Genomic DNA, 25,621 nt, shown 5'->3' with positions numbered 1-25,621 from the left:
GGCATGGGCTCAGTCCGACATTTATCCAATTAATTTCACTCCTATATTCTACTCCTTCCATTAGACTTCTTGTTACTAATAATCTTTCTGGTTCATGTCCCATCTCACGCAGTAATAGACAAGCATGTCCCCTATCGCCCTTTCTAATTATGTTAGTCCTATAGCCCCTCATCCAAAGAATCTCCACAAATGACAATATAAATTGTATTCATATATGGTATCTCCATTACATTCTCTGCCTATGTCGTTGACATACTTCTTTATTTAACAAATCCTGCAACCTCCATTCCTGCATTAATTACAGTTATCAAACAATTCTCTAACATCTAATGATGACAAATTGGAAATCCTTCCGTTAACCAACTCCTGCATCATGACTGATACTCTTATTTATGGTATGCAATGGTGCCCTTTATTTATTAAATACCTTAGTATCCTTATAGCCAAAGATATTTCATCTACCTTAACCCTCAATCAAAATATTATTGTTGATAAAATCAATTCTTCTACTAACCAATGTTCGCCCTTACCCCTCATTTGGTGGGGGTGCCTAGGTTCTATTAAAATGACCCTTAAACCCATTATTCTTTATTGTTTACGCATGATTCTGGTATTATTATCAATGGCTTCGTTCCAAAAATGATATAAACTCTTTATTTACAACAAACCCCCCAAAATTGCCCTTAATAAGCTCAAAATCAACTGAAATAATTGTGGAGTTACACTTCCTGATTTTCCCAAATATCAAAAATCCTTCTTACTTCGACAGATTACTATATTTCAATGTAACTTCACTTGATTAATGCCCCCTCCTGGGTTAAGATAAAATCAAAGTTAATTGCCCCCTATCATTGTCCCATTTCCTTCAAACGTTCTCATGGCCTGGAATTAAACAAAAACACCTACTCCTAATTTAAAACCATTTGGAGTTATATTATAACTTGCTCATCCAACACCTAAGGGGCCTCTAATGCCGTTTTATGGTTTAATACATTCTTCTCACTCAGACCCAAACAAGGCGTTTTGCAAAACTGGTATTCGTCAAGCATTGTTCCTGTTGAATATCTATTTCATAATAACTTACCAATACGGTTTCCTCAGCTCTGTACGCAATGTAATCTCAGTGGTACTCATTAAAAAACGTGCTTAGCCCTTACTATATTAGTCATTAAAGCTATCCCTATCTATTGTCGTGACACCCTCTCAAAATATTTAGAATCAATCCTACATTCCCCTCCGTCAAAGCATCTAAATTATATTCCATACTTAGCCATCCCAACGATGATAGTATTATCATTTCTAAAAATATCCAGCAATGGGAATTAGATTGAGATTTGCATATTCCTCCTGACACTTGGGATATGATTTGGAAACAATGTTTTTCCACATCAATTGACACAATCACACTACTTTATTTTACATAAAGCATACATTGCACCTTTCAGAATTGCAAAAATCTACAAAACAACTGACAAAACTTGCTGGCATTGCCAATACTGCCCGGCTGACTTAATTCATTATATTTTTGAATGCAAATATGTATTTTCTTTTTGGTAGAAAATCTGGAATTTCTTATAAAAGATGTTTACAATCAGTACATGTTTTCTATTTCCTCATTAGTTTTGTTTAACTTTTTTGTCTATATTGCCTTTCATCTCATTGTTAGCAATTGGAAATATGTGCAAACAATATCATATAATTTACTAGGAATTCTATGTGTTCGTGTCATAGGATTAAACAAATGCATGTTATGTCTACTATAACTCTACCTAAGTTTAATAACACATTGAATTTGTTTAACAATTATCTAACTGGATTTATGTGTTTATTTGTTGTATTTAAGATCAGCTCTGCTCTTCCATTATTTGTTTCCAGTGTGTCTTGTCACCACCCCCCCATGTAAGTCTTAGTTCATCAAATACATATTACATATTCCTTATCAATGATAACAAGCTTTTTTGGATATTCTGTTAGATATCAAAATATGTTCTCCTCAATATGGTTAAAAGTTACATGAAATATGTGTGTATTTAATCAATCTATTTCTTACTATACTGTTTTGTGTATAATAATAATAATACTATTTATTGTGATATAGTTTAAAATATAAACTTTACACAAACCTTTAAAATAACAAAATAGTAATACATAATCCAAATACAAATGCAAAAAATTCATAACCTAGGAAAAACACATAGAGGCCGATTCATGGAATTAATGTGCGCCGAAAATTGCAGCGCAGGTTTGAAAATCGCAGCGCAAGTGTGAAAATCGCAGCGCAAGCGTGCCAAAGCTGCTCACATCGATTCATGGAAGTCAGTGCGTGTGTAAATTCTGGGATGTGCGCTAAAATCGTGGGTGACGCACACGGGCGCACACGTCATTAAACGGGGTGCGCTAAGTGCACAGCGAAAGCGCACATAGCACATCGCAGACAACAAAAGTGGGTGGAACACAGGGCGAAACACATGGAATGGGGAATAACACGTGAAAATGTGGGCGTTACGGGGGAAGTACAGGAGGTAAATGCTCGCAACGCCCACACGCGCGCCAACAACATGTATTCATGGACTCGAACAGTGGAACGACGTTTGCCAAAAAAGACGCGCTAATCCGGAAACACATACGCCAGCAGGAAGCAGGTATAAGCGGCCCCGCGCAGCATAAAAGTGCACGCAAACAACAAACAAGCTCAGACGCTACGATGAATATACCGTTCCTCGCAGCAGTGGTCGTGGGACACCGCAGGAGGGGGAGGAAAGCCAGGGCCCGCATTTTTTTATCCAGGACCAGCCTTTTTGGGATGCCTGATGACCAGGTGTATGGGAGGTACAGGTTTCCACCACACATAATACTCGACCTGGTGATTGAGTGGGAGGATGACCTCACATCACCCACCCTGTGCTCCCAAGCACTGAGCCCCTTGGAAAAGGTGCTCAATGTACTGCACTTCTTGCCTACTGGTTCATTTCAGCGGACAAGTGCCATAGTGGGGGAGTGTCACAGGCCACGCAGTCACGCTGCCTACGTCAGGTGTTGGCCATCATGACTGCACGCGCCTCAGTCCGCAGGCACATATACATGCCCAGAACACCTGTAGAAAGACAGGCTGCCGTCCAGGACTTTTACGGGGTGCACACTTCCCCAAAGTGCTAGGTGCCATTGATTGCACCCATGTGGCTCTACGTCCTCCCAGGGCAACTGAGCACATCTATAGAAACCGCAAGCTTTGGCATTCCATCAACGTGCAGGTAGTATGTGATCCCAAGGGAATCATCACCTCAGTAAATGCAAACTATCCAGGGTCCACCCATGATAGTTTCATTTTCAGAATGTCACCCCTAAACCGGGACCTAGAAGCTGGGCGGCATGGCGACACATGGCTGATTGGTGAGTATAAATGCCTCTGCACATGCATGCATGTCAGATACTGAGTAATGTGACAACCCCACTAATGATACCCATCATCACCTCTCCAGGGGACAGTGCCTACCCTCTGAGGACCTACATGATGACGCTAATTCGGAACCCCACCACACCACCCGAGGTAAGATACAACACAGCCCATATTGCAACCCAGGGCATAGTGGAGCACACATTCGGAGTGCTCAAGTCACGCTTTCGCTCCCTTGACTACTCTGGTGGGCAGCTGCTATATGCACCCCCAGTAGTGTGCAGGTTCATAGTGGCAGAATGTGTCCTGCACAACGTCGCAACCCGCCGGGGCCTGTCGGTGGACATGGTGGTGCCCCCACATCCCCAACCACATGCACGCCCGCTGCGCATGGGATGTGAAAGGGCATGTGGTGAGACAGCCCGTACCCAGCTGGTGGCTAATTGCTTCACCTAAAATCCTACCCCTGTGGAGTGCACACAGCCCTGGCACATACCAGCTGACAATCAATGATGATGACATAAGGGACAGTCAACTGTCACAACCATAACAGCCTGAGATTGGTCACCTGGAAGTGTCACATTGTGTGCATCCCTACCTACTTAAAGACAACCAATGCTGTGTGACAAAAAGACACACATTCATGCAGCATCAATGACTACCCCCTTGCAAAATACCACATGAAAATAGTGCCATGTCACCCAACCCCTCCCCAACTCAGCTACCCAAAACACCATGGCATGGCATGCAATGTGAAAGCAACCAAATGAATGCACAACACATGACACACGTATCACAAAGTGCACTGTCCCTAATGTAAACTGGACACATACAATATGCTCCCAGTAATCAATAAGAAATAGCACACATGAACAAATACTTACCAGCAACACAAAACAGCAACACAGGATGAAACAGTGGCAATATATAACCGTCCAAAATTAAAGTAGTGCAAGTCCCACAACCTGACTAAGCCAGCACATCGACCACTTCCAACTGCAGAGTGTTGCTGTCAGGCAAATGTGTCAGTGTACTGCATACAACATGAACTGCATCTGCAAAGGAGACAGCCTTGTAAAGACATGAAGAAGGTACATGTGAATAAGTAGAAAGACATGGATACACAAGCAAATATCAATACACCATGCAGTATTGAATCCAACAACAATCCCCACTAGGGATGTACACACAGTTTTGACTACAGACTGCCCACACAGCTCATGGGAGCCCAATGTCACTGTGTAAGTTACTGTCACTTGGTCACACCCTTTGCAAGCCCATGGAAAGGGGAAGCAGGAGGGGTGTGTGTGTCAGGAACCCAAGCATCTAACCCAAAGACAGGACAAGCCCGCATGTGCCCAGCTGGAATACACAGAGGATGCCCACGGGAGCCACACAAAGCAACACACTAAAAAAATAAAAATAAAAAATAATATGGCCATGTGTGGAATGGAGGGGCGGCCACCCAGGAGGCTCGAGGACAGGGTGCACCTCAATACCCACATGTGTGGATGTTGAGAAAAAAAAATGCCTCCATATGCTCATGTCCTGCACGGCTACACTACAGTGGAAGAACTGCCGTCGCTCTCTTCACTCTCTGCTGCTACATCAGGAGGTGGCTGTGATATGGGAGGCAGCCCATGCAAAGTCCTCCATGGCAGCAAGCATGCAGGTGTGGAAGGTTTCGTTCTGCAGGATGATGGTACGGAGATCCCCATGCAGCACCTCATGGGTAGCCTGCATTTCTACCTGCATGGCCTCGTGTGATGCCCAGATCTTCGCACAGGTTGCCTGGAGCTCTGCTGAGAGTGAACGTGTGAGCTGCTCCAGCTGCTGTTCTGACCTAAAATTTCGGGAAACCTCAAGTTCACCCAGAGTATCCCTGAGGAACTGGTGTTCTAACCTCAGGGCTTCCCTGTGGCCCTGTGACTCTACAGATATGGCTTCGCGCACAGTCTCCAGTGCCGCCCGTCGGTCCCTGTTGGACACCAACATGTCCTCCCTGTGTGATTGGCAAATGGAGTCTGTTGCCTGCTGCTGGATCTCCATCTACCTTTCAGGGGGGAGAATGGAAGTGGCCACCCTATCCATTGCCTGAGCCATCATTTCACACAATGTTCCCTGTTGTGCTGCTATACTGTACATGGAGTTCTCCCATACAGTATTGCCTGGTGGTACACGGCCACTGCGTCGGAGGGCACCACACCTGTTTGGGGCAAGGCGATCTGCACCTTGCTGTGCTGGCACTGCCTGAGGCTGCAGGACTGCATTCCCCCTTTGATCTACTGGCCCAGGAACAGGAGCAAATGTTGTGGAGTGTGACCCTGCACCTGTAACCACCAAAGGCGGAGTTACCAACACTGACATCCCCATAGAGGGGTCTACCCCCAGTGCAGGTGAGTTGGACAGAACAGCATCCCTGCCAGAAACACTCACCTGTGACGGCACATATGTCTCACTGTCCGATTCAGCACCTGAATCATAGAGGTCTGCAGAGGTGTACCCAGAGACACCCGTGGACAGTATGGTCAGCAGGAGGATTGGGTTTTCACCCACCACCACCCCACATCCTCCACTGGTGCCCGGTTGTGGCTGAGATCCCTCCTGGGTCTGCACCATCTCCTCCACCTCAACAGTACCAAGTGCCTCATCACCTGCAAAAACAAGAAAGATAACAAATGGAAACAGGCATGAGCCCCATAGCACACACATAGGCCTGACAAGCCAGAGATCCAGTACATAATTTACACATGTCACACGTGGCTATAACCCTGGCATGCATGCACTGTCAATGAGTTGGAAGGGGAGGCAAAATGCAGACACTGAGAACTCCAAGATGGAAAGGCAACACATTTGCTGCATGCGGGATAGCACTGGCATCACATATTAGCCTGTGAGTGGCATGTCCAATACACATACATGACACATGCCAGCACACAGATGGCACGTAGTATAGCCATGGTACTTTTCAGAAGTACAGCCATATGGTAGGAAATAAGTACTGTCACCCATCCATGTGAGATGGACATCATGAGATACAATATGCAAAATAGTGTTAGAAAACACACACGTGCTACACGCTGCAACAGATTCAGTGTTCAATTATACAGTGATGGCAGGCAGATGGATACATCAATGGTTGGTCACTTCAACATGAAAGAAGACAACAGTCATGTTCAACATTCAAACAGGGCCCATAAATCATTGTGTGCAGGCCATTACTCAATCAGCCTGCATGGTAAATCATTTCCATAACAAGCTAATAAATGTGGGCCATGGTGGGGTGTAATCTATGACAAAAGTATGTCACATTTGTGGCAGTAGTGCAGAAAATGTGTTGTAAAAATGGCAAGGATTGAAACAATCAGGCTGAATGAACAGGAAAACATTGCGAACAATGTTGTTGCAAGATGACGGTTGAAGGGCAACTGCAGTAGTCTGGTGCAAATTGGCTACTGTGGTCAGAAGGGATACTGTCATACCCAAACCCAAGGCTGGTGAATGGTTTGGAGGAACCACATGGGTGACCCATACCAGTCATGACTACACAGCCTCACCTGGCACTCAATCAGAACACATCACCCAAGCAACAGGCACATGGATTGCACACACATGCATGGGCACTCACCGGACAATGCTTCAAGATCTGGTAGGTCTCCCACGCCTCAGATCATTTCCTCTGTGACGAAGGTTCCAGAGACAGACTCATGTTCAGTGAGTTGGTCGTCCTCTGGTGACCCACCACCAGTCACCAGAGTAGAGGCATGATTGGAAGCCAGCTTGTTCTTTGCTCTGCGTTTCCGGTCATTCCACCGCTTGTAGCAATCATCAGCTATGCGCCTCACAAATCCAAGGGCACTAATATGGTTCCGCAATAGTCTGCCAGTGGGCCCTACGTTGAGCAGGCGTAGTCTTGCACCCTGCAGTCACCTCCATTTTGCGGCTATGGGCCGAGACATAGCCCACAAGTGCATCTATTTTGGAGTCATTGAAGCTAGGCTTCCTTGACGTGACGGACTGTGTAGCCGTGTCTGGGGTCCCAGAATGTAGTGCAAGAACACCCTTCTTCTTCTTGGAAGGTGGTGCGGATCCTGAGTGGCTTAAGCTGCTCTGGTTGGTAGGGGCAGAAGCGCAGGTGGACTGGGTACTTGAAGTATGCAAAGGCACAATGACCATGATTGGACTATGGCCCACACTTTTGTATATAGTTATTTCTTAGGTAGTTTGTTTGATAGGTTTCATTTCTTTCGTTGGGCTCATGGACCCTTTGACCATTCGTTGTATATAGTTGACATTGGATTTGTGAGAACTTATTATTTTTTTTATTCACCATGGATCAATGGATTTTACATTTTACATTTCCTTTGGATTTGCTTTGGTGGACGGAGAGTTTGGATGATTTTTCTTTTTGATTTCTTAAGATTGCTTCTACATTTCAGTTTAGTATGTTTTGGACATGCATTTCATTTCATGTTTGACTTTTTTTATGCTTTCATTTTATTACATTCATTTTGTTCATAATACATTTTCATATTTTACTTCCATGTGTGGAATTTTCTCATTGAGTTCATGCATGTCAAAATGTGGGTTTACACAATCAATGGCATCCAGTGTGTGTGTGACGGACATGTGTTGATGTACATAGTTGACTTTTGGTTTATGTCATGAGAGGCATGTCAGTGTGGGGTGGATTGGGAAATTCATTGCATCTCAAGACTGCAGTGGCGTGCTGTGGGATTTTGGTGGACATGAGGGCCATGATTGTGCATCTTTATGACATTTTGGGGGGACATGAGTCGGGGCCTGCTGGCAGGTGCCCGTCACTGCTGGGGGGTGCAGGAGGACATGAGTGGGGGCCTGCTGGCAGGTGCCCGTCACTGCTGGGGGTGTGCAGGGGGACATGAGTCGCGGCCTGCTGGCAGGTGCCTGTCACTGCTGGGTGGGAGGGTGCAGGGGGACATGATTCGGTGCTCACTTGTGCATGGTGAGATGTGGGCTGGCTGGGGGGGCATGGCCAGGGTGGATGGGCTGCCTGCAGGGCATGGCCACGGGTGCAGGGTAGTCCCCTGTGGTGTGGGCTGCCTGCAGGCCCTGGGCAGGGTGGTGAGGGCTCACCTGGGAGGACACACACTGCCAATTCCCATTGGGGCACCCACGTCTCCCACTCGCCCAAGGCCTATCGCGTGTGTAACTCCCCGCGAACCCCTTTTCATACACGTACCCTGCTCGCACAGGGCCTATTGCGTGTGAAACTCCCCACGGACCCCAGTAAAACACGTACCCTGCTCACACAGGGCTTATCGCATGTGAGACTTCCCGCGGACCCAGTAATACACGTACCCCTCTCGCCCAAGGCCTATTGCGTGTGTAACTCCCCGCGAACCCCAGTAATACACGTACCTTGCTCGCACAGGGCCTATCGCGTGTGAGACTCCCCGCAGACCCCAGTAATACACTTACCCCGCTCGCCCAAGGCCTATCGCGTGTGTAACTCCCTGTGAACCCCAGTCATACACGTACCCTGCTCGCACAGGGCCTATCGCGTGTGAAACTCCCCGCGAACCCCAGTAATACACGTACCCTGCTCGCACAGGGCCTATCGCGTGTGAATCTCCTGCGAACCCCAGTAATTCACATACCCTGCTCGCACAGGGCCTATCGGGTGTGAAACTCCCCGCGGACCCCAGTAATTCACATACCCTGCTCGCACAGGGCCTATCGCGTGTGTAACTCCCCGCAAACCCCAGTAATACATGTACTCCGCTCGCCGAAGCCCTATCGCGTGTGATAATTCCAGCGCACCCCAGGGATACACGTTCCCCGCTCGGCGATTGCAGTGTAGCGGCCCTGTAAGCTGGTCTACGGTTGGCACGGCCCTTTGCGCTGAATCTGGGATTTCAATGGCTTTTGTTTGTGCAAGGGGCGTTCTTGGGGGCGTAACTGGCGCTGCGGGATGTTCACTGCGCCATCGCTCATTATGGCTTGGAAATTCCATAAATACGTGGTGCGCCAGAATGCTGTATAGCGCACACGGCTGGCACACGCTGGTGCACACTCCCTCTCTGCGAAGCTCGCATGGTCTGCCTCTGCGCTGAAATCTATGAATTACCCCCATAATATCCATCAACATATATTCATAAGTTCAGCTCTCAGTTATCTATACAAAATTAGAATAACATTTCTTGATCAGTAACCGAAAGTGTTATGCCCAGGCTAATTTCAACTCTCAGCCAGATGGTATATAAGGCTGTCAACAGGCACATACTTTTGGAATTAATACAGTGATGCCAAAAGAGGTTGTCCTTGATGTACTTATTATCATGCAAGTAGCTACCAAGGAGGGGATTAAATGTACTAGCCATTTCAGAACATTCAGTCAAAAGGTGCTTTTCCGTCTCCAGCTGATCTTCAGCTTTACATAGGCGGCATGTTCGCAGCTCGACAGCAATCTTATATTTTCTCCCCGTCGTCATAATCGTGGGTAGTTGCTCCAATCTGAGCAATAAGATGAACAGTCTAAGTCTGGCTGAAGGGCAGATGTTCAGGTATCTCTGCGGTTTCTTAAACTCGTACAATCTATATTGCACAAATTGATAACTTTTTAAACTCCTTAGATGTTCATAGTTCTCTAGCCAATCCCAGAGATCTATTCGTTTACTCAGAGCCCTTTGTGCTTCTTCTGAGTAACAACCATCCATAGATTACCAACCTATTTCATGAAACAGTTTAGCCATCTGATCTATGGTTGTACATACCGAATTCTCCCTAGCCATTTCCTGATGGACAGCTGTTAACAATCCATTACTTGAATCTCGAGTCATTTTTAAGTATTATGAGGCCCGTTTCTTCAATACTAAGGCCTTTATAAATATAACAATACATTATTTAACTTTAAAAAAAACCTATGTCACATTTAGTGGACATAATTTCAGTGTGCATTGCTATGATGCATACTTCTCATTGTGTACCATGTATGACAACATTTATGAATTCATGTTTAGAGCAAGGTGTGTTATGAACTGAGTTGAAGTTATCGATGGCCACCCCCTACTAATCAGAAACCTGGACTTTAAATCCCCACAACACTATTGACTGATTGCTGAGCTACCGTGACCAGCAGAAATACTGGGAAAAGCTGTTAGCTCTCCAACTGCAAGCTCAGGCACACATCTTTCAGTCAGGCTTCCGTCCTTTGCATGGAACAGAATCTGTTTTGATTTCCGTATGGGAAGATATTCTAAAAAACTCTGATGAATGCTGTTACTCACGTTAGATTTATCAGCATTGTTTGATATAATAGACTTAGATATCATGCTGGCTAGACTGTCTGAGGTTGCAGGAGTCTCTGAACAGCCCTGAAGTGGGTTCACTCTTCTTTGAGCAACCATTTTCAATGTGTCAAATTGGGGAGTTCCAGAAGCAACTCAAGACCTTCCTTTTCACTTCTGCTCTCGCTCTTTCTCTCTGTCTCTCTCTCTGTCTCTCTCTCTGTCTCTCTCTCTGTCTCTCTGTCTCTGTCTCTCTCTCTCTCTCTCTCTCTCCCTCTCTCCCCCCTGCTGATGTTCCTGTCTGCCGCACTAACTGGTTACCTGGCCTCCGTCTGAACCTTATGGGGACCAGGCTCCATCATGACCAATAGCAACATGCACTGCCTCTGTGCCTACTGCAATCTAGGGACTGTATCTGCAACCCTACAGTCCCCTGCCTCCTTCACTTACTTAGAACCGGCCACCCCGTGCCACTTACCTAAGATTTGCTTTGCACTCTCCTTTTGCCTCCCCCTGGCACTTCTTCTCTCCCTTCACTTTGCACTTGCACAATCTGAATGACACAAGACCTAGTAAGATAGATTGTTTTGTTCCATTCTGTCTGCCCCTTTCTTGTCTTGTTGCGCCTGTTAACACTTGTGTACAGGCGCCGTATAAATGACTTATCATAACATATCAAGTGTTAGCTTGTCTGGTAGATACTGAAACTAACAGATCTGCTTTAAGGATGGATGTCTTTTCAAATATCCCTGTCTCTGCAGAAACTGTAAAGGATATAGGCATCTACAGAAATCCATTGTACACCCTCTCATGGAACCCCTCACAACCACTCAATTCCCTATCACTGATCAGCATGCCTTTCCTTTAAGCCTTAATGCACATGCCAACATGGGTTGCCATCTGTTGTTTACGCTCAGATGCATCATGTATTGTACCCCTGATGGAACTTTCCTAAATGTTCCCTCAGAAAAAACAGAGGCAGTCATGGACACATTGCAGAAAGGAAAGTGAAACTACCCAGGCACTGATGACCCAAGATGTGGAAGTGATCTGCAAACACTGATTGAATCCATACCTGATTATCTGTGGTCCACCCAAGATAATGAGGTGAGCTACATACCACCAAGCCAGTCAGAATCAAAGTAGATCCCTATAAGTCTGTGCCACGAATACCTCAATGCCCCTTGAAATCTAAGGCTGGATCCAGCATTATCCTTGTTCTTGAATCACTCTTAGATCAAGGAATAATAGCCCCTCATAGCAGCCCAGGTAATACCAAGATTTTAACTTTGAAGAAGCCAGGAAAATTGACATATGGATGTGTTGAAGACTTGAGCACTGTCAATGCTGTGCTGTGGTTGGCACTGCTGGTAGTGCCAAATCCTGCCTCCATACTTTCTGGCATTCCCCGACAGCTATCCATTTTACGGTAGTGGATCTGTGTTATGCCTTATTTTCTGTACCCACACATTCAGATATGCAGTGCCTCTTTGCATTTTTGTATAAATTAATCCAATATATGTGGACCTGTTTAACATGGGTATACACAGTCTCCTACCCTCGTCTCTCATTTAAAGTAGGACCTAGACAATATACAGGTAACGTGGAAATCAGTGCTCGGCCAGTAAGTGGACAACCTGTTAATAGTGCCCCCCTGTTGGAACCATACCAAAAAAGATGTACAAAAAAATACACTAGTATTAATGCCTGCATTAGCAATGAAAGCCATAATGCTTCAAAGAAGAAATTGCAGTTATGTATTAAATAGAACATGACATTATAAAAACATATCGGATGATATACTTATCTTGAAAGGAGGCTGTTTATAAATCCTAAAGTCACAAACAATCACACAGATAAGAGAATTATGCAAGATTGTCGGTTACTGCAGATAGTGGATATTATGCAGAAACAGTAAAACCCCTCCAGATGTACACCTGGTTAAGTATGATAGAACCCTTACAGTGGAAGCGAAAAGTGGAAATAGTGTTTGCAAAATAAAATCCTGTTTTGCTGCAGCACCCACTCTAGGCTTGCCAGATTATAAGAATGGGTTTGTTCTAAATTGCCATGAAAGAACGTATTTGCATTAGCGGTAGTTACTCAATGGCACAGAATCAATTTTTGTTCAGTTGTTTATTACAGTAAAGAACTAGTCCCAGTGGCAGCAGGAATGCCCCCTTGCCTGAGGTTGGTGGCGGCAGCTAGACTAGTCATAAAGCAAAGTCATAATATTGTGTTGCAATCGCCCTTGGATGTGCCTGTACCACATGCTGTCATCTTGCTACTGTTAAAAAAAACACAGCATATGTCTATTGTGAGAGTTGTATATATGAAATACTAAACCTTATAGATTAACAGCTCTTCTTATCCACTTGATAGCTGCCAAGTAATGTTCTATGGACCAATCTAGTAATGTAGCACAATACCCCTCCCTCTTCTTAGAGCATCTACGTCATTAGTAATCCATTACATTACCACTATCGTGCTCTTCCTCGTTCTACTTCCCCATTAGTAATCCATTAGTAATACATCACATTACTCCCACCTCCCTCTTCCATGTCCGGGTACTCCATCAGTAATCCTTTACGTTAGCCACTCCTCTCTTGTTCTGATTCTAGAACCACGTCAGTCCTACATTATATTCTCTCTGCCTAACTCTTACTTGCCCCAGTAACACATTAGAACACTATTACATTACTCTTGAAACCCTCTTCCTCATCACATTTCTCCATTAGTATGGTATTACATTACCCCCATGCTCCACTTTCCTGTTCCAGAACCCCACAAGTACTCGATTTCATTAATCCGGTCTCTCTTTTCCTTGTTCTAATATGCCTTTAGTACTCCATTACATAACACCCACATTACACCCATCTCCCTTTTCCTCTTCCAGCTACCCTCTTAATACTCCATTACAATTCTGCTCCTTCTCCTTCTTCGTACTGATACTCCAGTTATAATCCATTATATTACCCATGTCTGCTTCTTCTTCAACCCGGTACTTTATTTATTATAAAGTGCAATATGCCCATTGGCCTCAAGGCGCACAAAAACAAGGCAATACAAACAGCAAATACGATAACACAACTTTATAAGGCAAGAATAAAGTCAAGAACCAGTTCAGGCAGAGGGTAAGTCAGAGGGTAAGCACTACCCATGATCTATAATCAATTTTAGCTCAGATGGAGTGTTTGTGACAATGTTACAGTTAGCTAAAAAGTTGGGAAGGTTGGTAAGAACACAACCAATAATTGCACAGTCCGTATTATCTTGAGTACATCATCCATCAATCCTCATCCTCCACAGAACCTTTAAATCAGAACTTCTAACAATCCCTGGTCCAGATCTTGGTCGCAGCCAGGCCACTAACTTATTTCTGAGGGCATCCCGAGGTTCAGCCCCTGATAGTGACATAACATTAGTAATACTATGGATTCTTTGCTCAAAGACCAGTTCTCTCAGAGTCTTATCTGCAATATATAGCAGCTGTGATTTACTAAGTCATGAGACCTTAAACAGAGCAGATTTTTTTTTTTTTTTTTTTTTTTTTATTGAAATATAGCTGAATTCAATCAACTTTTTTCAACAAACATTTCCTAACTTTCCATAGAAACCCATGGTACAGACTTACTGATTTGCATGGTTACAATTATAGAATTTGCAAAAGGAAAATTAAAATTACAAAACTATAATAAAGAATACAACATAAACATTAACATGATTAGTGGAATCGCCTCACTGTGTAACCCGCCTAATCTGTAACATGGGAAGAGTATGAGCCACATTTGTCATATATTTGTGCATTTCATTTCATCGATATATACATAGGATTCGGATACATTATTCACTTCATATCCTACATCCTTCGGTCTAAGATATCACCTGGCATCAAATGTAATGCATTTAAAAAATTAACCATAGCGATTTTTAAACTCATTTTTGCACGATTGATTAAGAAACACCATCTTAATTCTGGAGGTACACTTGCCACCACCAACATTTGACTTCCAAAACATTTTAGTCTTAATGAAGTTAGCGCTAAACATTCAATGACCAGATGTTCTAAGGTTTCCTTGATTGTTCGATCATTACAAAATCTACAAAAATTTTCATTTTTAGTTATTTGTTTGCGCAAACAAAGTAAATCTCTAGTGTGCCATAAATTTAAACGTATTCTTGTAATAGAGCGGCGCAATTGTGGGGAAGGAGCTTTAAGTAAATATTGTTCTGTCACTCCCATTTTCTTTTCCATCAAGTAAGCCGTGTTAATGAATTTATAACGCACACATTTAGCACGCGTTTCAATCCAATCATATAACATTATTTTTTGTTTCGCTCTTGCTGGATTCATAATCAAGGTTTCTAAGTTGACATCCGCTAAAGCCATAATGTTGTATATATATTTAGTCCATTTAATAGTGAATAGATGTGTGGAAGTGAACATATAGGATGATAAAACGGCAAGCAGACAATTTTCGTTGGAGTTGGCCAGACATTTGCGTAGCAGAGCACACATTTGCCAATGATATTTGGCACTCAGGGATGTTAGACCCAGCTCATATCTTAATATAGGGCCTGGAATGGCATGAGGAACTTGAAGTATCTGTCTCCAAAAGGTGGCTTCGATTTTATCCAGGCTATAAGTTGAGATACTAACTTTTGTTTCTAGTCCATAGAGCAATACCGGTGTAGCCAGAAATGGAGTAACAGAGCAGATTTAGTTTTTGCAGAATTACAAAGGTCAACATACAAAGTACATGGTCCCAGTTCGACATCAAGTATCAGTGCCCAACATGACATTGCCTTATGGTGACTCCAGATAAAGGTGAATCCATGGTGTTAGGGTGGGATTGCACCAGGATTTCAGCTTTCTCCGACTCCCACATGTTAGTGTAATTCAACTCGGTCTGACAAGCTTTATCTTCAGACCTGAAACTTTGTTCTGACAGATCAGTCTAAAGGTGGGTCTGCTTGACATGAGTTGTCCACCATGATAGGGCGCACCAGTGTTGCCACTTTGTCCACTAGGTACAGCCATAAGCCATAGTCATAAATGTTTCAACACTGGAGAAGATCAGCAACAATAGCGTCCCTTAGTTGCTGACATTGAGTAGAACTAAATTGTTCTATCTCAGAAGATTGCTCGCCATTTGGCCCCATTCCCCAAGTAATTTATCAGCTATCTCCCATTTGTCAATGCCAGGCTGTAGGGACATGGGCAACAGAGGAGCTACAGGTTCAATGTCAGGTGCTTGACTTGGAATTGAGGATTGACCGCTAGGATCTTCATCCCAAGAATGGTCAGGATACCCCTGATTATCAGGGTCTTCAATTATTGCACCTCCATTTGTGTCCTCCAATGTGCTAATTTGAGTCTCTTGGAGCACTGGCAGCCACCACTTCCAATAGTTGATTCCTCAGGGGAATTAAAGGATCAACTGGGGGAATTACTGTACAGCCAGCCAACTAAGAAGAGTAAATGAGCCTTATTACAACCCTGGCGTTAAGGGGTTAATGGCGCAGTAAAAGGCTGCGGCGCCGTTAAACCCTTAACACCAGATTCACACTTTAACGCCTGCTTTTTGCAGGCGTTAAAGTCCAACCCGCTAAGGGACCTTGGTGCTAATTACTGCACCGTAATTTACGGTGCCGTAATTAGCACCTTCCCCATTCCCATTGAGCCCTATGGGCCAAAAATGGGAATGGGGAAGGGGCTATGGTGAATGGGGATTTACCGCCCTCCAACCTGGAATGGGGCGGTAAATCCACCATCCACCATGGCGGAATCCGGCATGAACCATGGTGCTAATAGCACCATGGTCCAACGCCCGGGTTGTAATGAGGCCCAATGACTGATACTTAATAACCTCCACCCAAACTACCGAGCCCAGTTCTCAGTCACATGGCGAGAGGGCAGGAAAACAAGTAAAAGATCAGAGCACAGAGCAGTGAGTAGACCGCCAGCCCACCCAGACAAGTAGCTGATACTCGCTTATCACTTGCTCTCACACTAAACATACAAATCTCAAAAGATGGGCTGTACTGCCAGATTATAGTAAATTCCCCGGGGCTTCAGAAAATACTGGGGTAGACGGTTCTTCTGATCCTCAGCAGCTATTTATTCCAATAATATGCCAAAAATGACTGCAAGACTTCAGGTAGCGTGGCAACACAGCAGCTTGGAGAGGAGAACCGCCAGCTAGACATGCAGCATACAGAGGGAAGATTAGAGGTTGGCACATAGGAGTATGGATAAAGTGTTCAAACACTCACTGCATCACACCAGAAAGCTATCAAGCCGCACTCAGGAGGGACGCTTCCGACAAATGGAGCTGGATACATTACCATAACCTCCCTCTTCCTCGTATCAGTACCCTCTTTGTAATCCAGTAATGTACCCCTTCACTCTTTCTCATCCCTGTACCGCCTCAGTAATCCATTACAATACTCTCACCTCCCTTTTCCTCCTCCTGAAACTCTATTAGTAATTCATTACAACATGTACCCCTCTCTTCTTATTCACAATATTTAATTAGTATTCTATTACATCACCCAACCTCCCTCTTCCTAGTAACCCATTAGTAATCCATTACAATCCCTGCTACCTCTTTATCAGCATAGCACCCATTAGTAATCTATTACATCAACCCACATACCTCATACCCCATTAGTAATCCATTACAATCCCCCCTACCTCTTTATCAGCATAGCACCCATTAGTAATCTATTACATCAACCCACCTACCTCGTACCCCATTTGTAATCCATTACAATCCCCCTTACCTCTTTATCAGCATTGCACCCATTAGTAATCTATCACACCAACCCACCTACCTCGTACCCCATTTGTAATCCATTACAATCCCCCTTACCTCTTTATTAGCATTGCACCCATTAGTCATCTATTACATCAACCCACATACCTCGTACCCCATTAGTAATCCATTACAATCCCCCTTACCTCTTTATCAGCATAGCACCCATTAGTAATCTATTACATCAACCCACCTACCTCGTTACCCATGTGTAATCCATTACAATCCCCCTTACCTCTTTATCAGCATTGCACCCATTAGTAATCTATTACATCAACCCACCTACCTCGTACCCCATTTGTAATCCATTACAATCCCCCTTACCTCTTTATCAGCATTGCACCCATTAGTAATCTATTACATCAACCCACCTACCTCGTACCCCATTTGTAATCCATTACAATCCCCCTTACCTCTTTATCAGCATTGCACCCATTAGTAATCTATTACATCAACCCACCTTCCTCGTACCCCATTTGTAATCCATTACAATCCCCCTTACCTCTTTATCAGCATTGCACCCATTAGTAATCTATTACATCAACCCACCTACCTCGTACCCCATTTGTAATCCATTCCAATCCCCCTTACCTCTTTATCAGCATTGCACCCATTAGTAATCTATTACATCACCCCACCTCCCTCTTCCTAGTACCCTGTTACTAATCCATTCCATTACACTCACCTCCCTTTTCCTCATCCTTATTCTCCATTAGTGATACATTACATTACCCAAGCCTCCCTCTTTGTTATCCCAGTTTCTCAGTTTCCCCACCTCTGCCTCCCTCTTCCTCGTCAGGGTAACCCATTGGTCGTACATTACTTTACATTCAACCCCCTCTTTCTCATCCTTGTAGTATCCTGTTGTATTACACCTGTTGCCTTCTTCCTTCTCCTGATACCTCATCAATAAACCTTTATTTTACCCCACCTATCTAGTCATTGTTTCAGAACCCCGTTAGTAATACATTACATTTCCCCTGCACCCTCTTCCTCGTCCCAGTACCCCATTAGTCATGCATAACATTTCCATCTTCTATCTTCTTAATATGATTACACAACTAGTGATCTATTACTTTACCCCAACTCCCTCTTCCTAGGCCCAGTACCTGCCCTCTCTTCCTCTTCCCACTAGCACATTAGAAATGCATAATATCAACCCTCCCAACCTGTTCCCCATCTGGGTGCTTCAACAGTTATCAATTACATTGCCCCACCTCCCCTTTCCTCATCCTGGTACTTGACCCTGACTCACTCGTCCTTGTCCCAATAACCTATTAGTATTCATTTACATTAGTCATGATTCCTTCATTCTCATATCCACACCCCTTTAGTCACCAATGTAATTTACACCGCCCCCCTCTCATTCATCCATGTCCCCCATTTAAAATCTCCTGCCTCTTCCTCTTGCTGGGACCATATTAGTAATCCATGAATTTACCCCCTCCCTTTTCACATCCTGTTACCTCCTTAGAAATCACAATACTATTCTCATCTCACTTCCTGATTCTCATTAGTAATTAATTACCTCACCTCCAACTCTCTTCCTGATCCTGGTAGCCCATTAGAAATCTATTACATTACATTTACCCCCTCCTCGACGTCCTGGTACCGTTTTAGTAATCCAATATTTGACCTTGTAAGGAAAGATTTCCCTTAGGTGCAATTTTCCAACCATCTATGGACCCCCACAAAGTTTTTCTTGTGTTTGGCTTACCTAACCTGACTTTTTCCAGTGGAGCACAGCCTTCAGCTGCGCAGCTCTGGGTTTTTGTTCAGTTGTTGTGGGAAAACTGGCACATCCTTCAAGCTGTCAGTACTATGTTTCCCTTAGACTTTTTCCCTTAGACTTTATCTGAGTTGCCATTTCTTGGTAACTTTTTATCTATGTGCCAAATATCTTACAGTACCAGGCATAGGGGTCATTTTCTTATATGGCCCTATCCACCCTCTAAGGACGTTTTGGGGTTTATACAAGTGTGCCTATGATGAACTGGTAGCAGCAGTTTACATTTAAAGTATTTTAACTTTGTTTTTATGGACCATACCGCGTTTACCACGTTTGGCCCAAGACTGTGGCCAGTGCCGAAAATGGCCAAGTATCCTGAACGAAAACGCAGACTTGTGCAACCGCCGGAGATGTGCTGGAAGGTTTGGCACCCTGGCCCTGCTGTTGTGCCGTTGGACGCCTGCTTTTGTATGATACCAAGAAGACCTGCAAGGGCGCTTCAACTCTTTGGACTAGTGGGACCAACTACTCTTGGCACCTCCTGCTTACCCTCACAAAGAGTCTCTTCGGAAGTGTTCCTGGCCATCCAGTGAAATTACCAGCTTTTACCGGGGGTATCGCACAGGAGAGCTGCCATCCCAAGTTGAGACTCGAGACCTTGGGAGTCGCTTACTTGTGGTCCCTGGCCCTCTCCCACCAAAACTCATTGTCCTGGCTCCTCTGGGTCGTGATTTATGAGAGTGTGCCATGCCGCAAGCATTTGTGGTCCCTGTGTCGCCCCACTGTGGTGACTGTCTCTGTGAGTTCCTACAGACCTGCCACCCGCCCCATGTCCTGAGACGTGCTGCACCAGAATGATACTTCTCCTTTCTTCGAGAGCTGAGAAAAGGCTCCTGTCCCGCCACAGACGATCAGCCACTGAGAGCTGGAACATCCTGTAACTGCACGGGTGAAACATATTAGCCAACTGGACTAGACTGGCAAATTTGCCTCAGACTGTGTCGAGGGTGAGTGAGTACTTGCATCATTTACCGGTGGCCCCCTGGCACATCCATCTGTTTTTACGCATGAGAATCCCTGAAAAGATATTCACCTTAGCTGGGATAGCCTGCGCTCCCCAGCCATTCCCGAACTCTGAAAGTCACTGTATCTTCAAGAGCAGACCCTCAAGGAGTAGGGGTTTATTCTTCACCACCTCAACCCCCTGCCTGAACAGTTACAGCCACTTGAAGAGAACACGCTTTTCCCTTTACGCCTGACCGCACGTTGGTAACGTACTGCTGCACATTTGAGCATAAGGCTCCTCACTTCTTAGGCTGGATTGCATAAGATAGGGATTAGTTTCGAAGAACTACCTAATGTGATATCTGTGTTGAACTTTCCTCTTCTGTTTCAAGTTGTGGTTATTTTCTGCCCTTTCATCAGCATTAGGCTAAACACATTTTTTATATATGTCATATAGTGAAAAAGCGTGTGTGGTAACTGTTTATTATTATTGTGCTTTATTCGTGTTTTGTTACAAAGGCCTATAATAAATGTATTTTTGATATGCATCTGTCTAAGAGTAATCTGTGGAGTTTTACAGTGTGCGCTCACTGCAGGCTTCCGATCACTCTCACCCCTCCTGAGACTTAGTCTTGACCACCTGCCAAGCTACCGTAGATTGGTCTGGTTGGTCCAGAAGGTTCCCCTGTTCCACTAAGCTAGGGTTGCCCACCCGGTCAGTGTTTACAAATCCATTTTAACATGCCTACACCTTCCTCTTCCCCATGTCTGTGCCCCATTAGCAAACCATTACACTACACCAACTCCCTCTTCCCTGTCCCGGTACCACAATAGTAATCCTATATATATCCCGAGTCTCCTTCCATCTCATCCTAGGATCCCATTAGTAATGTATTACATTACTCCAGTCTCCCCCTCCATGGCCTGGAAGCTGGATTAGTAGTCCCTTTTCTATACCCATGCCTCCCTCTACTTTGTCCCGCTATACCATTAGTAATCCATAGCATTTCCCCACCTCTATCTTCCTTGTCCTGGTAACCCATTAAAAAGCCATTATCACCCTGGGAGGCGCAATCCACCAATAAGAGTGCTTGGAACGTGGTGCTGTATTCACCAAGGAAAGCCTGCGCTCCGAGAATTCTCATTGGTGTCGGGTGCTTCCATTTCCACTCCCCCTTCACCATTTAACTCCCGTGTAGTTTCCCTACATGGGTGCTAATGGTGTCCTTTTATCTAAAAGGAAAATAAAAATAAAACATACCTGTGTGGTGCATCACGGCTCCAGCACTACTGCTCTTCAGCAAGTCAGTTGTCCATGTTGATGCCATCACCATCATCCACATGAAAAATCGACTTTCCCTGACAGCACTGCCGGAGCCGAACTGCAACATAAAGGTATGTTTACATGTTTTTTATTTTAAAAAAATAAAACACCATTAGCACCCGATTAGGGAAACTACATGGGTGCAAATGGCAATATTAACTGAGGCAGCAGGCCGACACTCTTGGTAACGGCAACGCCTCCCTGGTTAAGGGACCATCGCTTCGCTCGGGACCTTAATTTGGGTGGCGGACCATTACAGATAGGGTCGGCCCGCCGCCTCGGTTAATATCGTCCACATTCTATTACCCTGTCTCGCCCTCTTCATCGCCTAGGAAGCCACATTAGTAACCCCTTAGATTAACCCACTTTGCTCTTCCTCATTCTGGTACCCATTAGCAATCCTTAGCATTACCCCACCACCACCTTCCTTGACCCAGTTACCCATTACTAATCCGTCGTGTTACTCCTACCTCCTTCATCCTTGTTCCGGTAACCCCTTTAGGAATCCATTTAATTAATGCTACATTCATTTTCCTCTCTCAAGTACACCATTACACCATTTGTATGACATTACATTACACCCACTTCCTCCTATATGTTCCAGTACACCATTAGTTAAATATTATATTACCCCTGCCTCCCTGCTGCACTTCATGGTGCACCATTAGTAATCCATTACATTACCTCTGCCTCCCTCTTCCTCAACCCTGCAGTAATCCTTGGCATTTCCCCACCTCCTTTTTCCTCTTTCCGATACCCCATTAATAATCCACTACATTTCCCACGTTTCCCTAATCCTCATCCTGGTCCCCATTAGTAATCAATTACATTAACCATATCTCCTTATTCCTTGTCCTGGTACCCTATTAGTAATATGTTTTATTTTATTTTTATTTATTTATTGTGCATTTGTAAGGTGCTTATACATCAAGTAAATTGTGTTTCAAAGCGCCCACAGGGCAACGGGGAGGGAACATGGGAGTGAAATGCATATATAACAATGAGATAGAGGCAGACCTACCAGGCCTTGTGAGCATTCAGAACGTGCAAGTGCAGCGAGAGAGAAGGGATGAGGAAAGGGGGATACATGCTAGGAGTTCCATCGAGGAAAGTGTTAGGGATTAAGCAGCTGTTAAGTGACCTGGTGGCAGTGCTCAACTTCCAATAAATAATTAAGTGCAGACCAGTGATAGCACATGCATTTGGGTGCCTAGGCAAGTGCTGGGACCAGCCAGAGGCTTAGGTGATTGGGTGTGTGAAGCCAGAATGTGGATGGACACATAAGGGCCCTGAACACCAATCTCGGCAACTGTGGGGTTTAGCAGAGTAGGGAGGGAGAGAAGGAGGAGAAGAAAAGGAAGGTCTTCAGGATCTTCTGGAAATTGAGGCGATCTGGCTCAAGGCGAAGAGGAGGGGGAGACTGTTCCATAGCAGGAAGCCAGACAAGGAAAGAGATCAGCCACCAACTCACTGTTCAGAGAAGCGCTTGACACATAGAGTTGGTGCGGGAGGAGGGTAAAGATCTGTATGGAGAGTATTTAGTGAGAGCTAGTTGTAGACAGTGTGGTAACTAGCCCCAGACAGCCTAATGGATGATGCAGAGGGATTTGAATTTGACCCTTGCAGCAACCGGGAGCCAATGGAGAGATTTTAGGGTTGGGGAGATGCAGTCCCTGGGCTTGAGGCCAAGGATAAGTCTTGCAACCCGATTCTGGATTAGTTGGAGGGGTTGTAGAGAAGAAGAGGGTAGATTAAGGAAGAGGCAATTGCAGTAGTCTAGCCTGGGGAGAACCAGAACTCTACAGACATTGAGTAAGTAAATTAAGGATTCCTTTGAGGAGGTAGAGTTGAAAGTGGGCCTTCTTGGCAAGGTCCTGAATGTGAGGGCAGGAGGAAAGAGAGGAGTTGAAGATATCTCCAAGATGAAGGGGGAGAGCTAATGGAGGGTGGCCAGAGTTAGGTGAAGAAAGAGGGAGCAGGAGTCTCAATGGGAAGGATCTCAGTCTTGCTGGCATTGAGGCAGAGATCATTGGAGGCAAACCAGGACTAGATGGCAGACAGGCATTCAGGAATGATGGAGGAAGTAAGGAGAGCATCAGATCGAAGTTTAAAGAAGAATTGTGTGGCATCTGCCTAAAACTGGAAACTTAGAAGGTGGAAATTAGGTGTGCCAGCAGAGCAAGATAGATGTTAAAGAGCCATGGGGAAAGGTTGGAGCCCTGGGGGACATCACAGGTGGAGATGAATATGGGGAGGAGAAAAAGCCCAGAACAACCTGGGAATTATGGTTATTGAGGAAGGAGGTTAGCCAGTCCACTGCCCACTCTCAGATACCCTTCAAGACCCTCTGCATTGTCCACAAGGCTGTCTGGGTCCTCAATACCTCCAACTCTTTCTTCCTAAATACCTTCCTACTTGAGCTCTTTGCTCCTCCACCTCCAACTCCCTCAGAGACAGTTGCTTCTCCAAGCAACAAGTTGGTGGTAGATCTCTTTCTTTGGCTGGGACCTCCCTCTGGAGCAGCCTCCCTGCCTCTCTGAAACTTGTGGAGAAACATCTCTGGTTCCAGAAGCACCTCAAGACCTTCCTCTTTGTTTCTGCCTCCTCTCTTTTTCTCCCCTGTGGATTTCCTGTCTGATACTGCACTGGTCACCTGGCTATCCTATAATTTCGGGCCCAGGTCCCTGCCCACCCAGTTGCACACCTGCACTGCCTCACAGCAACCCTTGCACTTGGGTCTGTATCTGTGGCCCTACAGTCCCCCTACCTGCACTTTTGGACACCTGTTGTCTGCACTTACCCTTGCACCTGCCACATCTCTTGTTATTGTTTTGATCCGTGTACAGCACTGCCCCCTCCACCTTTCCCCTGGCACCTTCCCCCTCCGCCTCCCCTGCGCTATCTCAGTGTCACTTGGCCTAGTACGTCATTGTCTCTGTCCTCGCTCTGTTCCCCCTTCCTTGCCTCATTGTGCCTTGAAACACTTGTGAATAGGGGCGTTGCACATGCCATATCATATTATATCATACCTTGGGTATTGCGGAGCCGCTTTATGAGGATGGAGTAGTTGACCATTTCAAATGCTGAATAGAGATCAAGAAGAATGAGAACATCTGGGGAGTTAGAATCAAGCGATGCAAGCAGTTCTTCACAGGTGTTCAGAAGAGCAGTTTCTGTGCCTCTGGATGCTCGGTATCCAGACTGATGGTCGTGTAGGCAACCACCAAGTTCAGTGTGTTGGGTCAGTTGAAGGAAGACCAGCTTCTCCAATAGTTTCCATGGAAGGGTGTGACGGTGATGGGGTGGTAGTTAGCCAGACAAGATGGGTCTGAAGAAGGTTTTTTCAGGAGGGGGTGCACAAGGGAGTGCCTGAAGTAAGAGGGGAAAGATCCAGTAGATAAAGAATGATTGCAGAAATCAGCAAGTGCAGGGGCCAGATTGACAATATTGTCCTCAATGGTTCTGGAGAAACAGGGGGAGACGTGTTTGGAGGAGATATTCATGAAGCAGACAACTTTTGTGACCTCATCAGGTGAGATAGGAGACAAGTAGGAGAGAAAAGCAGGGCGGATGGGAGGCCATGCGGGTTAGGAGGCAGGGGAAGGGGTGAGGGAACGGGATGCAAGGGTGCTCAGGATGTTGAGTTTTTTCCATGAAGCGTGTGGCCAGTGTGTTGCAAAGGGCCTGGGAGGGAAGAGGTGTAGTGGAGACTGCGGAACGGGTTGGCTAGTTCCTTGTAGATTTTAAAGAGTTCAGCCATGTTGTTAGATGCACCAGAGATGTAAGCCTGGATGTGGGCATTTTTCTTGGAGTGAATGGAGAGTCAGCATTGCCTTTGGAGCAGGCGACAGACCAGTTTGTCAGTGTCACGGTGCGCGCTCGCTCGCGGGCGCCACTTACCTGTCCTGGGGTCCCGGGTCCACGGCCGCAGCGGTCTCCTCCTTCATGGAGGCTGTACCCACGGTGGCGTCTTTCCTCACGCCGACCCGCGGTCCGGATAGGCTCCGTGGACGCCGCCATCTTGCGAGGATCTGCGCATGCGCGGATCGTCAGTATTCGACGTCCCGCGCATGCGCAGTGTCG

The sequence above is a fragment of the Ambystoma mexicanum genome, chromosome 3p, assembly GCF_040938575.1.
Source record: "Ambystoma mexicanum isolate Mex_15411 chromosome 3p, UKY_AmexF1_1, whole genome shotgun sequence".
NCBI lineage: Eukaryota > Metazoa > Chordata > Amphibia > Caudata > Ambystomatidae > Ambystoma > Ambystoma mexicanum.
The sequence above is the reverse complement of the archived record's forward strand: the minus strand, read 5'-3'. Positions refer to the sequence as shown.